General features: G+C 34.9%; 1 pseudogene; it reads left to right on the forward strand.

The window, feature by feature from the left end:
- Positions 1–5,865: 5,865 nt before the first annotated feature.
- Positions 5,866–6,578, forward strand: LOC116867979 (annotated as a pseudogene).
- Positions 6,579–15,603: the final 9,025 nt, after the last annotated feature.

Here is a 15,603-nt window from a genome sequence, read left to right on the forward strand (position 1 = left end):
TAGAGCATTTAGTATTTGTACTTCAATTCTTCAAGAGATAGAATTTATAATCAAATATGGTACTACTCCATACTGTCAGCATTTTATTATCATAACATAAAATAAAGCTATAAAAAAAACTTAGTGTGCATTTGTTGCAGAAATATTTACATAGCTCAATGGAGGAGAATAGAGAGTTCAAAAAGAGATAAATGCCCATGTGAACATTTAAGAATTTTAACCATTTAGGGAATATGAGTTATTTCATGAATGACCACATAATTAGTTAACTATTTGAAAAACATAAAGTTAAATTCCATATGCTCATACAAAATGCCCAAAAGTGTATTTCAGATATATAGAGACAAATGTAACATTTTTTAAAATATGACATGTGAGAAAAAAATTTGAAATATTTTAATAGTCTCAAAATGGAAAAAGTTTTCTTAATCAATTACAAACTTCCAGATCCATGAAGAAAATATTTACCATAGATGGCCAATTTGCATATTTTTGTATTTTAAAATATCTTATTACCCAGGTTCCTGCATGGTGTAGTCAGTTAAGCATCTGCCTTTAGCTCAGGTCAGAATTCTGGGGTTCTGGGATCAAGACTCTCATTTGGCTCCTTGCTTGGTGGGGAGCCTGCTTCTCCTCTGCCTGCCATTCTCCCTGCTTGTGTTATCTCTCCTTTCTGTCAGATAAGCAAATAAAATCTTTAAAAAAATAAATATATAAAATAAAATAAAAGAACTTATTGCCAAAGATAAAAAGCAAAACAGAAACTAGGAAAAAAAAATCAACATATACCAGAGTCAAAATATTTGTAACTAGAATATAGCAAAAAAATAAACAAAAACAATGCAATAGAAAAATAAGAAAATAAGAAAAAGCAACTCAGGGAAGAGTTATAATTAGCTAATAAATACATGGAAGTATTTCAACCTCACTAAGAATCAGGCTAAGACAACTTAAAAATAAGATTTTATGTTTCATCAGAAAAATAATAAAGACATTTTAAATAATATTAATATCCAGTTTTGGTAGAGACAAGAAAAATGTACAAGTTTCCAAATTTTTAGTAAAGCTTTGCAGGGGAGAATTTAAAATTTTTTCTCCACCTCTAGGACTCTATTTTAGAGAAATGTAAGCATGTATAAGTAAAGAAGACTATGTAATGATATTTATGATAGTATTGATTGTTTATTTAAAAAAACTGTTGAGGCATCACACTGTCCTTCACTAAAGGATGATGAAAAAAATTATGATTCATTCATACCATAAAACACCTGGAAGCTATTCTTAAAGTATAAGTTAGAACTAAATACACTGATATGTAAATATTTTAAAGCATGTTAATAGTATAAAGCAATTTGTATATATTTACAAATACATATATACTGCATATATGTGTTATACATTATATATTTCTATTCATTTGGCATGGAAGAAAGTACACAACAGAAAGAGAGAGAGACAGAGGAGAAGGAAGAAAAAAAGAAATCAAAGAAGGTAGAAAGGGAGGGAGGGAAGGAAGAAAGGAGGAAATGCACTTATGACTTATGTGGGAAATATCAGTTGAGCATAAATTATATGTCATTCTTTCTTCCATGATAAAGACAGACAAGATTAGCTCTTAAGGAGCTCTTTTTCCAGAAGCTGACAAAGAAATGGAAACAAGTGCATGAACAAAAAATAACTATGCAAGGAAATTATTCAAATAGCAATGATTTACAAATTAAGAAGTACTGTACAGTGGTGCCTGGGTAACTCAGCTGCTTAAGTCTCTGGCTCTTGATTTGGGCTCAGGTCATGATCTCAGGGTGGTGAGATGGAGCCCCACATCAGCTCCACACTCAGTGCAGAGTCTGCTTAAGATTGTCTCTCCCTCTCCCTCTGTCCTTAACCCACAACTCTCAAACTCTCTCTTTCTCTAAAAAAAAAAAGAAAAGAAAAAAAGAAAGGGAAAAAAAAAAGAAGGAGAAATAGAAGTGTTATAAAGACAGACATAAAAAAGACAGAAAGAGACAAATACCATATGACCTGACTCATATGTGGGATTTCAGAAACAAAACAAATGAACAAATAAAGAAAAAAAAGAGACAAACACAAAACAGACTCTTAAATACAGAGAATTGGGAGTTGCTGGGGGCAGTGACATAGATTAAGGGGATTAAGAGCCCACTTAATGTGATGAGCACTGAGTAATGTATAGAATTGTTGAATCACTATGTTGTACACCTGAAACTGATATGACACTGTATGTTAACTACACATGAATAAAAAGTATTTTAAAAAATTGTTGTAAAGAAAATAATACAGAGAATACCATAGAGTATGAAAAAGAAGCCATGGCAAGTAACAGATTCCCTGTGGTCAGTGACAGTCACATGGAGGAGGGCCCATTTATGTGAAAACCTGAAGGGGGAGAAGAAGTAAACCAGAGAAGGGAAAAGGGAATGTCAAGCCCAGAGAATGCCAAGGCCCTAGGTGAAATGAGTTTAGAATGCCACATTAAGGAAGACAAGTACCGCCACTGGCCCGTCATCTGCACAGACAGACAAGTGAGACCTGACACAGGGAAGTAGACAAGGGCCAGACCGCAGGAGGCCCATGGGCCACAGTGATTCAGGATGCAGATTTTAAAAACATGGGTGTCAACCATTGCAGATAACATCAGAAAAGTTTGCAAGAAAGTTGAATGTTTTGGTTTTTTGAACATAAAAGAAATTAATTTCAAATATTCTTGCAAATTTTGCTCAGACTCAGTGGAGAAGGGAAAGGAGAAGAGAGAGTGATTACATCAGTTTCCCTTTTTTTTCTGCTAAAGCCAGGTAATATTTGTACACTCTACCCCTAAAATGAAGACTCGGGGAAAGTTAAATGATATTTTAATGGAGTTGAAAAAATTTTATAACTGTAAACCTGTGAACTTAACTAGATAAAGTTCTTGATATTCTATGAGTTTTCCAGTTTTATTTGGCTCTTGAAAGAGAACTCATCCATTCCATTGCATATATATATAAAAGAATACATTATATACATTATATACTTATACATCTGTATATATAAGTATATTAATAATATATATATTTGTTTATACTTTGTTCTAAAGAATTGTATTCATCGTATGGCAAACTGGAATAGGAAGCTTATGTTTGCTCATAAAGCCTATAGAAGCCATTAAAAGTCATCAGTGTTTCTCTAAAAAGACTGAACATTCATTCACAGTCCACCAAGCCTCTTTCAGGATAAAGAAGCTAAAGAAGTCAAATTGATCTATTCCTAAGACCTTTACCACAACTGTTTTGTTGGTTTTTTTCCTGAACAAAACAGAAGAAAAAAACATTTCTTCACTCCCATTGTCCAGTCTTGGGCAATGCTCAGCCAAAAGCACCTGACAGCTCTGTCGTCTTCCTCAACCAGTGACAAATGATTTGAAAAAGTGTTATTGTAATCTGTAAAATCACCAGACAACGGACAAATAATGCCCTTCCCATACAACACCTCTTGAAATTTCTAATCAAAATTTTGCATCTGGAGCAGCTTAGGTTTGACAGAGAACCCCACCATGAAATGCCAATGTTTATTCATTCAACACCCTCCTGCCTTTAAAAGAAGATTCTGGCTTTGTCTTCATGCAGTGAAGAGTGTGCTCTTACATTTTCAGACAGCATTTGACAAAGTTCCACATCAGAGATCAAGGTCTTGGTAGAGAGATTGAGGTCTACAAAAGGAGGAAAACAGAATGGACATAAATGTACATGAAATGGATTGAATGTTGGCTAAAGGGCAGATGAAGGTATGGTCATAAATAAAAACTTTTCACAGTGGCAAAAGGTAACTGGAGAGAGATTATTGCATCAGTATGAGGAGTCTACTTATTTATTAACCATTAAGGTGAATTTGGCAATCAAATTGAAAGGAAGTTATCTGATTCTCTAAACACCATTATATTGGAAAAATGGAGAATAATATTGAAATTCTATTTCTTGGAGGAGAAAACAACACCAAATTGTGTTATATAACATATATTATATAAACAGATATAAATTAATAAGTTTTCAGCTGCAGCATTAGCCCATGTCTTTTGTGTATTCTACCTCCTCACTATTATAAAGATGGGCAAGTTAGGCAAACTGAAAGAGAAGAAAAAGTAGAAAGTCAAGAGTCCACAAAATAGATATGGAAAGAAGGATTTTTCTTCAAGAGAAACAAGAAATTACAGACTCAGCACTGAGCTGTCATTGTTTGTGGGCCCCTTTGCCCTCTAACACAACATCCACAATTTGATTGTCAGATAAAATACAAGATTTTTAGTTAAATTTGAATTTCAGATAAACAAATAATAAATAGTATAGGTATGGCCCATGCAATACTATGGCATATAATTATACTAAAATTTATTTACTGCTTATCTGAAATTCAACCTTAATGGGTATCCTGCTTTGTTCTATTCTTGTTGTCTAATCTTACGACAATGCCAACCAACATTACCAAGGTTTTGTCAGCCCTCCAGGGAAAGAATGGGACCCTGGGACACACTATTTGGAAAGAAAGCCTTGTCTGTGGTGGCAATGGAATGAGAAAGAAACAATTATCATTATTAAAGGAGACTTTTTTGTGAATGTCCTTTGAATTGTATCTTCTTTAAAGAAGTGTACCTCCTGCTTTACTTTTCCTGCCCTCTGCCTTTTGAATAAGATGATTTGTATGAAGTAACATTTTGCTATTGTATAATATTCTTATACATTTTGAGGATATTTTTGTGTTTTGTCTTCTTCTAAAAGAAAAAAAAAATTATTTTAGATTACCTTAACATATCAAGGCAACTTTAGTCAACATGAACCTAAATCAAGTTCCTCAAAGCTTCTGTCAATGCAAAGTAATAATAATAATTTTTACAAAGCCACATGATATTGTCAGGAGAGACATGAAGTTTAGCTTCTATAGCTCCCACTAGGGAGAATTGTACCTTTAGATAAGGATGTGACTTGTTTGGGTCTCAGATTACTCATGTATGAAAAAAACAAAGTTGAAATAAATAATTAGCTTATGTTAAAAGTAGAGCTTTTTTTTTTTTTTAAGTCTTAGGACTTTAAAATTTTAAAAATGAGAAATAAAATACATTTGACCCTTGAGCAATGTGAGGGTTGGGGCAGTGACCCCTCCCTGCAGTCAAAACCTACATATCGCTTTTGACTCCTCTGGAAACGTAACTACTAAATAGATTCCTGTTGACCAAAAGCCAAAAGATACCATAAAAAGTTGATTAGCGCATATTTTGCATATTATATGTGTTATACACTGTCTTCTTAAAATAAAGTAATCCAGAGAAAACTGTTATCCAGGAAATCATAAGGGAAAGAATACATTTATAGTATTGTATGGTATTCATCAAAATAAATCATTGTGTAGGTGGGCCCGTGCAGTTCTCACCTGTACAGGTCAAGGTCAACTATATTTACACTGTAGATTGAAGCTTTAAAAAATGTAATTTCTCCATTACATTGGACCCTTCATACGTTCATTTATAGTTACAGGACCAATGCAGCTTGAACTTCTGGCATAGTCCAACTTCAAAATTCAGTTCCAGGACTTGCATTTCCAACAGCACAACTGACTGATGACTATGAAAACTCCCCTTCTATGAAAATCTAATTAAAGTGTATAAAATATAACATAAAGCCTTTAATGTTCATGACAGAGTTCATGAGACAGTAAGAGTTATCTCCAAGGGTAGAATTTGAGGAAAATCAGAGCTGCCATCTTGCGTCCCTGCGTGTGTGCACCTAATCTCAGCTGGTCCGCCCAAGACCCCGTGAGTGCCAACCCTAGTCCTCCGCGCGGTCCCATTTCCATTCCAGCAAGATTAAAGAAACTATCATGAACCAGGAGAAACTCGTCAAACTGCAAGCACAAGTGTGCATTGGTGGGAAAGGAACTGCTGGCCAAAAGAAGAAGGTGGTTCATAGAACAGCTACAGCAGATGATAAAAAGAACTTCAGTTCTCCTTAAAGAAGTTAGGGGTAAACAATATCTCTGGTATTGAAGAAGTGAATATGTTCACAAACCAAGGAACAGTGATCCACTTTAACAACCCCAAAGTTCAGGCATCGCGGGCAGCGAACACTTTCACCATTACAGGCCATGCTGAGACAAAGTAGCTGACAGAAATGTTACCCAGTATCTTAAACCATCTTGGTGCAGACAGTCTGACTAGTTTGAGAAGACTGGCTGAAGCTCTGCCCAAACAATCTGTGGATGGAAAAGCACCACTTGCTACCGGAGAGGATGATGATGATGAAGTTCCAGATCTTGTGAAGAATTTTGATGAAGCTTCCAAGAATGAAGCAAACTGAATTGAGTCAACTTCTGAAGAAGATAAAACTTGAAGAAGTTACTGGGAGCTGCTATTTTATATTATGACTGCTTTTTAAAATTTTGTTCATGGATCTGATAAAAATCTAGATCTCTAATATTTTTAAGCCCAGGCCCCTTGGACACTGCAGCTCTTTTCAGTTTTTGCTTATACACAATTCATTCTTTGCAGCTAATTAAGCTGAAGAAGCCTGGGAATAAAGTTTGAAACAAGATTAGTAAAGTTCTTTGCCTAGGAAAAAAAATAAATAAATAAAATAAAAAATTAAAAAAAAGAAAAAAGAAAAAAAAAGAAATTGAGGAAAATTGAAAGTAAGAAATGGAAGTGAACTCAAGGACTTAGCTCTACTGGTTGTGAGTACGGACAGAGAGGCAATCTGTGGTTATTGCTCATCTTGGTAACCAAGGATTTGGGATTTAATAGACATTAAAACACAAAAAAGCCTGGATCTATGTGAGCTAAAATTTGGGAATGAATACCTATAGAAAACCAAGATCTTCAAAAGGATACATCCTCAATGAAAGTATGGGTTTTAAGTACTTCCTGTCAGAGAGAGATGAAAAGGAAATTTACCTATCATGACCATGAGACTTGGTAAAAAATGAATTCTCCCTTAAGAATTACGTATACACAGGGGTGCCTGGGTGGCTCAGTGGGTTAGGGCCTCTGCCTTCAGCTCAGGTCATGATCCCAGGGTCCCGGGATTGAGCCCCACATTGGGTTCTCTGCTCGGCGGGGATCCTGCTTCCCCCACCTCTCTGCCTGCCTTTCTGTCTACTTGTGAGCTCTCTCTGTCAAATAAATAAACAAAATCTTAAAAAAAAAAAAAAGAATTATGTATACACATGCATTCACTATACACATACACACACACATATATTTACACACACTGTGTGTGTACGTGCATGTGTGATGTGTGTGCGTATTCCTCCAGAAAGCAAAATTAGGATTTAATCAAGGAAATTTCTATACCCTCAAAGAAGACCTTTCTTAATGACTGTCAGAGGGATTTCATAATCACCATGAGCCAGCAACTACTGTGTCTCTTGTTTTTCTCCTTTCCGGATGAGAACAATTAACTATGGTTATTTTATTTCTGCTCTTCAACTGTATTTTGGTTTGATAGGGGAGCAAGAGGGTAGAAAATTAGTCTTTCTAATGGATGTCATAAAAATGTCATCCAGCCTTAATGAAAAGAACTGCACATTACCTCAGGATCTCAGCTGGATGTAGGATTGTGTCTCTTGGTGAGGGAGCATGTGATCTATCTTTGAAAAGAAAAGTTTGATGGATATCATAAAAAAGTAAGCTCTGGGAAGAGTAGTCTACACGTCCACCAAATAATTCTCGTTTTTTTCCTGGTCACATTTCAATGTCATCTCCTAGTCTCCTTGTGTTCAAGTGTGGCCCTATCATAACTTTGGCCAATGGAATCTGATAGAAATGCACTGTATCTCCAGTATCTAATACCAAGCCTTTAACATAGTGAGTGCTCAATAAAAAAGAAGGGACACCCTCCTTTACTCTCTCACATTTATTTTCAATTCAGTTACTCAGTACATACTGACTGAATGCTCTCCTCCTTTGGCCTCTGGGGACTCTCTCACTTAGGGCTTGACCTAAGACTTCTCTCTTCAGTACTGGCTTATGAGCCACAGTATTTCACACACTCTCACTACTATCAGAATTTTACTTCCCTTTTTCCTGTGTTTTCCAAGTTTTCCAAAGTGAAATCAACTAAACTGTTAAACCATTATGAGGGCATTCTCAGTGGTTTCTTTTAGTTGTAATGCCCTAACCTAGGAGACACACATTAGAGGAGATCACTCAGGTTGTACGTTAGGTTAGTGGGGATTTGTCCTTTTTGATACAATTTTCCCATAGGGGTTACCCTATAGCCAGAATTTGACAATTAACCATTGAGAAAAAGTTTTATGAAAATAGATCACTGTACATGGTAGTTTCTGTGCTTGTATTAATAAGACCTTGATAGCTTGATAAAAGCCTGACTGAATGAGTTGTATCTAAAATGCCTCTTTGGAAAGCAAAAGGTTGCATGAGTAATTGTTAGGCAAATTTTAAATTTTCTGTTATCTGAGATATCTTCAGAATAACAGCACTGTTTATCTTCCCTTTGTGTCATCCAAAATTATCTGTGAAACCATCTACAAAGAATTCTAAAATGGTAAATATATGCATTCTTTGAAACTAAACAAACACTTTTCAGACATGACCAGTTGCTTAAACACACTATCGATCATTATAATGAAGACCCCAGTTTGTTACTAACACACAAAGCATAATCGTTTGGCTTATGAATTTGGTTGTGAAAGAGCCCTGCCCCCTCTCATTTTGTATGGTCTTTGAACGTAATTCCCCTACACTTTTATGTATGTAGACTAATTAAGAGAATAATATTACATTTGATTTTCCTATTTTTATCAAAAGTGATTATCTTTAACAAATTCTTTAAATTGTTCTGCTTTTGTATCAGTGATTAATGTATTGTGCCTGGTTCTTCTTGCCCGTTAATTGTTTTATACAAGTGGATGCTAATATAAGCAATAAGGTTTTATTAATGTCCCAATCAAATATATTGAAGCATATATGTGTTAAATACACGAGTGCTAAATAGGTGATCTTTCTTAAAAGAACATTAGGTTTTGAACATTGATCCATATTTATTAATTAATGTCTCTTTCAGAGCTTTCCTGCAAGATGATTAAAAATTGTTTATACTTTATTATACAACACAGTATATCTATTAACATATAGATTTATTCAGAAAGTATAAGTGAAACTATAACCCTTGAAGATACAAATTTGAATACAGACAGATTTATAATGCAATCCATATTTTTAGTTCAAAATAAATCATCTTTGAATAATCACTTTAAAATAAAGTCTTGCTCTGATAAGTTATAAAAATAAATTGCCTGGAATTAAATAAAATATAGTCTTTTGAAACCTGAAAAAAATAGAGAAAAAAATGTATGTTAATTGTGCTACTTTGATACTATCAAGTATAGTTTGCTTTACCAAGAAATACTCCAAAAATTTAATTTGAAAAAAAAGGGGGAATCATATCAAAAAATATTTACCTCATTCTTCCCTCAACTTTCTAATATCTGTTACCTTGAAATCTTTATTATCATGTTTGCCTGTTCAACCTTCAAATTAAGTTGCCACCCATGAGTGAATAAAATCTGGTCTTAGACTCTGAAAATTTATTTAGTTGAGCTTTAGTCACTTTTCTTTAAATGTGATTTTATTTTTTTAAGAGAGAGAGAGACCAGAAGCATGCAAGTGCGGAGGCATGGGCAGATGGACAGAGAAAGAGAGAATCTTAAACTTTGAGTTCCATGCCCAGTGTGGAGCTTGATCTCACAACCCTGAAATCATGACCTGAGCTGAAATTAAGAGTCAGACGCTTAACTGAGCGACCCAGATGCCCCTAAATTGGTATTTTTATTTTCGAAAATAGGATATGTAGATGACAACCTGACCACAACAATTTGTGACAATCATAAGGTACAAATGGTTCATTGCCATGATAAGCAAAGACTAAAAATCGATAGGAAAAAGACAAAGCATCCATGATAGTTTTAAAATACTGGGCTTAATTCTTTGTTTAAAAGTGTTTGACACTTCTCTCCATGAGAGAAAGGCCTATGTATCTTCCCCTAGAGTCTGGGCAGGTTTTTCACCATTTCAGCTACCAGAATATGAGAGAGTAATGTTGTGTCACCTCTAAGGCTGCATCATAAGATATAATATAGCTTCACCGGAACACTCACTCTTGGTAACTGCCCACCTACCCTGAGGACCCTCTGCTCTGAGGAAGCCACCATGCTTGGAGAGACGGTAGGCAGGTGTTCCAGTCAGCCGTCCTCATCTTTGAGTCAACCCAACCAGAAATATGAGTGATTTTCTGAATGTATTAGTATTAATTGTGTGTATTAATATAGGTGTGTTTTAGTTTCCCATGCTGCTATAATAAATTACCACAAATTTAGTGACTTGAAGCAACACAAATTTACTACCTTGTTGTCTGGAGGTCAGAAGTCCAAAATGGGTTTCACTGTGCCAAGTCAATGTCAGCAGAATGGTGCTCCTTCTGGAGGCTTTAAGGTAGAATCTGTTCCCTTACCTTTTCCAACTTCTGGAGGCTGCCTGCATCTCTTGGCTTCTAACTTCTTCCTCCATCTTCAAAGTCAATAATGGCTGATGGAGTTTTTCTTTCATTATTCTCACATTCACTCTCCTACCTCCCTTTTCACTTACAAAAACCTAGATGATTACTTCAGGCCCAACAGGATCATCCAGGATAATCTCCCTACCTGAAACTCCTTAACATAATCATATCTGCAAAGGCCTTTAACATAGAAGGTAACGATTTCACAGGTTCTGGGGATTGGAAGGTGAGCAGCTTTGGAACCCATTATTCTGCCTACTACAGGATGATAGAGCCAGGACCAGCTTCCTAATCTGCAGAACCCATTGTGAAATGAAATGCAGGACTCCACAATTAAAATTTATTAAATCTTTCAAGGGCACCTGGATGGCTCAGTCAGTTAAGCTTCTGCATTTGGCTCAGGTCATGATCTCAGGGTCCTGGGACAGAGCCCTGCATCCAACTTCCTGCTCAGCGGCAAGTCTGCTTCTCCCTTTCCATCTCTCTCTGTGCTCTTCCTCTCTCTCAAATAAATAAATGAATAAATACATAAGTAAAATCTTTAAAAATAAAAAAATAGAAAATAAAAATAAAATAAATTAAAAAATTATTAAGACTTTCGAGATGGCCACAGTAGAGTGTTAGAGCAAGCCTGGGGCCCTTCTAAGTGCAGAGCCCCATGAGATTGCGTGGGCTGCACATCCAACGGTGAAACTGGTCCTGGAAACAGCTCACGGGCATCTCTTCACTCCCAGGTTTTAGTTCCTCCAGCTGAGGCCCCAGACATTATGGAGCAAAGACATCCCATGATGCCTTTTGAAATTGTTGACCCTCCAGAATTCAATAACATAATAACATGATTCTTTTAAGTGCTACATTTTAGGACACAAAAACGGTAAATAAAACACCATCCAGTAGAAATAAAATCAGTGACGAAGCATCACTTTTTGAAAGCAAGATTGCAAATAAATAAGCTAATATGTATGGAAAAATCTTACCATCCTTATTATTAGTCAAAAATGCAAATTAAATGATAATCATGCATCAGTCTGCCCCTTTCATATTGCCAACGGATTGAAACATGCCACGTTATTGAAAGAGTGAAGAAATCTTTGTGTGTTTATAAGTTTGTCCAAACATTTTATTTTATTTTTTAAAGATTTTATTTATTTATTTGAGAGAGAGAGAGACAGTGAGAGAGAGCACGAGCGAGGAGAAGGTCAGAGAGAGAAGCAGACTCCCCGTGGAGCTGGGAGCCTGATGCGGGACTCGATCCTAGGACTCCGGGATCATGACCTGAGCCAAAGGCAGTCGTCCAACCAACTGTGCCACCCAGGCGTCCCTGTCCAAACATTTTAGAAGAGCAAATTGTTAACATCCAATGACATTTTAAGCGAGTATGTCCTTTGACCCAATAATTCTACTTCTGCAAGTACTCAAACGTCTGCTCAAAGTTACTAGTACAAAGATTTTCACTGGAGCATCATTTGAAACTGAAAAAAATACATATGTAAAGTACATGTATAATAATATGTATGTATAACGTGTATATATATGTATATACATTATACATACATATACAATGAGAAAAAGGTTGCATAAATTGTGATATAGTGTTATTATGAAATAGGATTCGGCCAATAAAGATAGTTATTGCAGTAAGAATTGATATGGAAATATATCACATAGTGTTAAATTTAAAAACTAAAATCTACACAATTGTTCCCACTTGATCTTGCTTTGGTAAAAAATGTGTGTATTTATGTACACATAAAAAAACTAAAAGTTTCAGTGTCATCTCCTGCTTCTCTCCCCAATTCGTCCCATGTTGTCTTTACTTATGCACCAGCCATACTAAGCACTGGTTTTTTGTCTGTCTTCATGCCTGTATCTCTACTTTCTCTAGCTGGAAAGTTTTTCTCACTCTAATGAGCCTGATTCGCAGATTCTCAACTAGAATCACCACAGGAATTTTGTTGTTGCTATTTGTTTTCTCTCATCTTGTTTTCATACAAATATTCAAGCCCCTTCCAAGGGACCTACTTATTCAGAATCTCTAGAACATGGATAAGATAAAACTGTAATTTTAAAAACATATGCAAGTGATTTTAATGGGACTAAAAACCAATGACCTAAGGAAGCAAAGTGATTTCTCCTGACAGTCATGACCTTTCTGCATATATACCTAAGAGTCATGTTTATGTATTTGTATTTATCATAATCGTTCCTTCTTCTAATCAGTTACAAGTTTCAATTCATATAATTATGTCCTGAAATATAATTATTCCCTTACTATATTTGTAAACTCCACCCCTTTCCCTTGTCACTGCCTTTATTCAGCATTCAGACCGGGGCAGTAGCCTCCGGTCCTGACTGCCTTCTCTCCATATATCACCAACCAATCAGAGGGATCGTTAAGAAAAAATGAATATCTGATGTTAACTTCTCTGGTTAAAACACTTTATTAGCTTTCTATAAAGTAAATGTCCAGAACAAAGACCAGTTCCTTCATAATCTTCAGAAGACCTGTCTCATCTGACTCCACATCCTCACCCTTTGTTTACCTAATCCACTCCCCAGGTCCCAATTTAAATGTTATATCATTCCCTTAATGCTGCCCCACACATGCATGAATGTGTGCCCCCAAAACTAGGCCTTCTTTTTATTTGTTATCAGGATCTTTGCTCATTCTTTTTATAACTGGCATCCTGTCTTTAATTAATTTGTTTCCCAGATATACTGTAGACTCCAAGAGCAGGGGCATACCTGCCTTCAGAGTAATTGGTGAAACTCAACATTTAGTGAGTAAATAAATGAATGCATTTTAAAAAATGGATTAAGGACATTTGTTTCCAGTGCCCAGATGTTTTGTTTAAACACAACTTTAGGAATTACAGAATGCCAAGATAAATATTTTGATTTTATTAAAAAAAAAAAAAAGCTTCTTGTGTTCTCTCTACAGATGCTTAAAAGCTTTAGATGAAAATGTTCATTATTTGTAAAATACATAGTTTTATATATAAAAAACACAGTCATACACTCATGGATAGTGCATTAGTTACAGAATAGGCAGGACACACATGGCACATCCCTAAAGAGTACTCAATAAAGGGATCTTTGTCTAGGTATGGATGGTGTAGGATAACCTCAATGCAGAATTGCAGCACTAGCTCACAGCAAGCCTACCACCATCACTTTCTGGCTTCCAATCTCTCATTGCACTTTCATTGGTGGAATCCAACTGGAAGCCAAAGGGCAAGGAGTTAGGAGCCCAGGTTAATTTCCTTGGACACAGAAGATGGTAAAAAATGTGGACAATGTGTATCTGGGGCAAACCAAGACCATGCAGCTCAGTGAAAGAAAGAGGTATGGCTACATGATAACCCAGGCTTTTTATTAATTCCAGGCCTTCATCAGAACTATCAGCAAACATTACAACACCTTGGTTAAAGGAGAGCGATACATTTTTCTCTTTCCAAAAACACAACAATAAAAAAAAAAATGTTGACTATAATAACTCTCAAGCATTGTAACTTTACCTCTGGGAGAGAGCAAAAATGGGAAATGGTGAGGGTAACAGATTTTCATGGGATGGTTCTAATAAAACCCTGTTTCATTTCAATTAATAGTGTCTCCTTTAACTCTCAAGAGCATCCTAGTTTGAATATCAGATTATGTGGTTATACTATCAAAATGCATAAAACAGAAGTCTTAACAATAAGAATAGGAATGGCCAGGGACAAAATTAAAGTAGAAGTCCTCACCATATTTTGCTTAATCTTTGACCAACTGATTGTGAACTACCTAAGTTAAAACAGAGAGTGTTTAAATAATGTACATTAAAAAGATGAATTCTAGTTTTAAGTAAATTTCTCTCTACAGAGTTTACCTTGCTGATAAAGATCAAAAATAAATCTTAAAATAAATAAGCATATAAGAAATTAAATATAGTGCAAAACAAGAAAAGAATTTTGAATGCATTTTCTTACTCATTGTGCCATAACTAGAAATGAATTATAAAACTTAAAGTAATTACAATAATAATATTCTCAAAAAATTGTAATCAAATTATATTTCTCTTAAATAATATTATTATAGAGCCAAAGAAGAAATGAAAATTATAGTTAACACACCGATCTGGAAAATAAAAAAAACTGAAAACCATACAACCAGGCCCATGGAATTCAGTCAAAATGTTGTTCAGTGGTAAATTCACGGCTGTAATGTTTTTATTTCTAAAAATAAAAATAAAAAATCATATATATGTACAGCTCTAGAAGGTAAAAAGGCAATATTAGCCCAACGAGTGTAAAGAAAAATGATAGTTAAAGAGAAAATCAGTGAATTAGCAAAAAAATAATTTCATTAAACACATCCAATTCTTAATTCTAATGAAATAGATTTGCTGTTCAAGATTCCCTAATACCAAAGAGAAGAAAGAAAGAAAAAGAGAGAGAGAGAGAGAAAGAAAAGAAGGAAGAAAGAAAGGTTATATTAAAATTGTAAAATTTTTTAGTGTTAAAATTTATTAAAATATAGAATATAAAAACTTTATTATTTAGAGTTATGAAGGGACTTTTTGTTGTTGTTTTACTTTTTTGCTTACATTTTTACTTTCACCAAAATAACCTTATTTTACTAATGAGTTCTTTCAAATTTTCCTGAAATAGGTCTTAACCATTGTTCTCCCATGTGTAAGATGAGCTTACATTTATTGCATTAAGAACTCTTCCATTCCAAAGCATTAAAATTTTGCAAAAACAGGAAACCTAAGCTGTCTTTACTTCTCAGCAGAGATAAGTAATGCTAAATAAAAGAAGAGCAACTAATTTTACACAACACTAAGAGAATTCACCACAGCCAAATAGTATTTATGGCAATTTCCATTTAATATTAAAATTAACAAACCATATAAACTCTTAAAAAGAAACATGCTTATTTCAATGAATACCAAAAAGGAGAATTTTATTTATTTATTTATTCATGTATTCATTTATTTATTTACTGTAAGCTCTAGGCCCGACATGGGGCTTGAACTCAGGACCCTGAGATCGAGTTGCATGCCTCA

This window comes from Lontra canadensis, unplaced genomic scaffold (assembly GCF_010015895.1).
Source record: "Lontra canadensis isolate GAN:19392208 unplaced genomic scaffold, GSC_riverotter_1.0 scaffold13, whole genome shotgun sequence".
Classification (NCBI taxonomy): Eukaryota; Metazoa; Chordata; class Mammalia; order Carnivora; family Mustelidae; genus Lontra; species Lontra canadensis.